The following is a 523-nucleotide window of genomic DNA, read 5'->3' as shown; positions in this document are numbered from 1 at the left end:
TATAGCTAACGATAGATAGTTCTAATAGATAGATAATACTAGTTAGGTATTTATAAAAGCTAATATAGTAAGTAAGACCCTTCCTCCCTTTAATTCTCGTCTTTACTATAATAGAAGCTAGTATTAAGTACGACTAGAGATAATAAAACCTAAAGAGTACGGCGTATCTAGATATAGCTAGAAATAATAAGTACGGCCTATATAGGTACGGCTAGAGATAATAAATCCTAAAGAAAGTACGATATATCTAGGTACGACTAAAAATAATAAAACCTAGAGAGAGTACGACGTATCTAGATACGACTAGAGATAATAAAACCTAGAGAGAGTACGACGTATCTAGGTATAGCTAGAGATAATAAAGTCTAGGTATAGCTAGAGATAATAAAGTCTAGGTACGACTAGAAATAATAAATCCTCGAGAGAATACGGCGTATCTAGGTATAGCTAGAGATAATAAAGTACGACGTATCTAGGTACGACTAGAAATAATAAAGTCTAGGTACGGCTAGAGATAATAAAG

This window comes from Exophiala aquamarina (assembly GCF_000709125.1).
Source record: "Exophiala aquamarina CBS 119918 chromosome Unknown aczIA-supercont1.24, whole genome shotgun sequence".
NCBI lineage: Eukaryota > Fungi > Ascomycota > Eurotiomycetes > Chaetothyriales > Herpotrichiellaceae > Exophiala > Exophiala aquamarina.
This window is presented reverse-complemented; position numbering follows the sequence as displayed.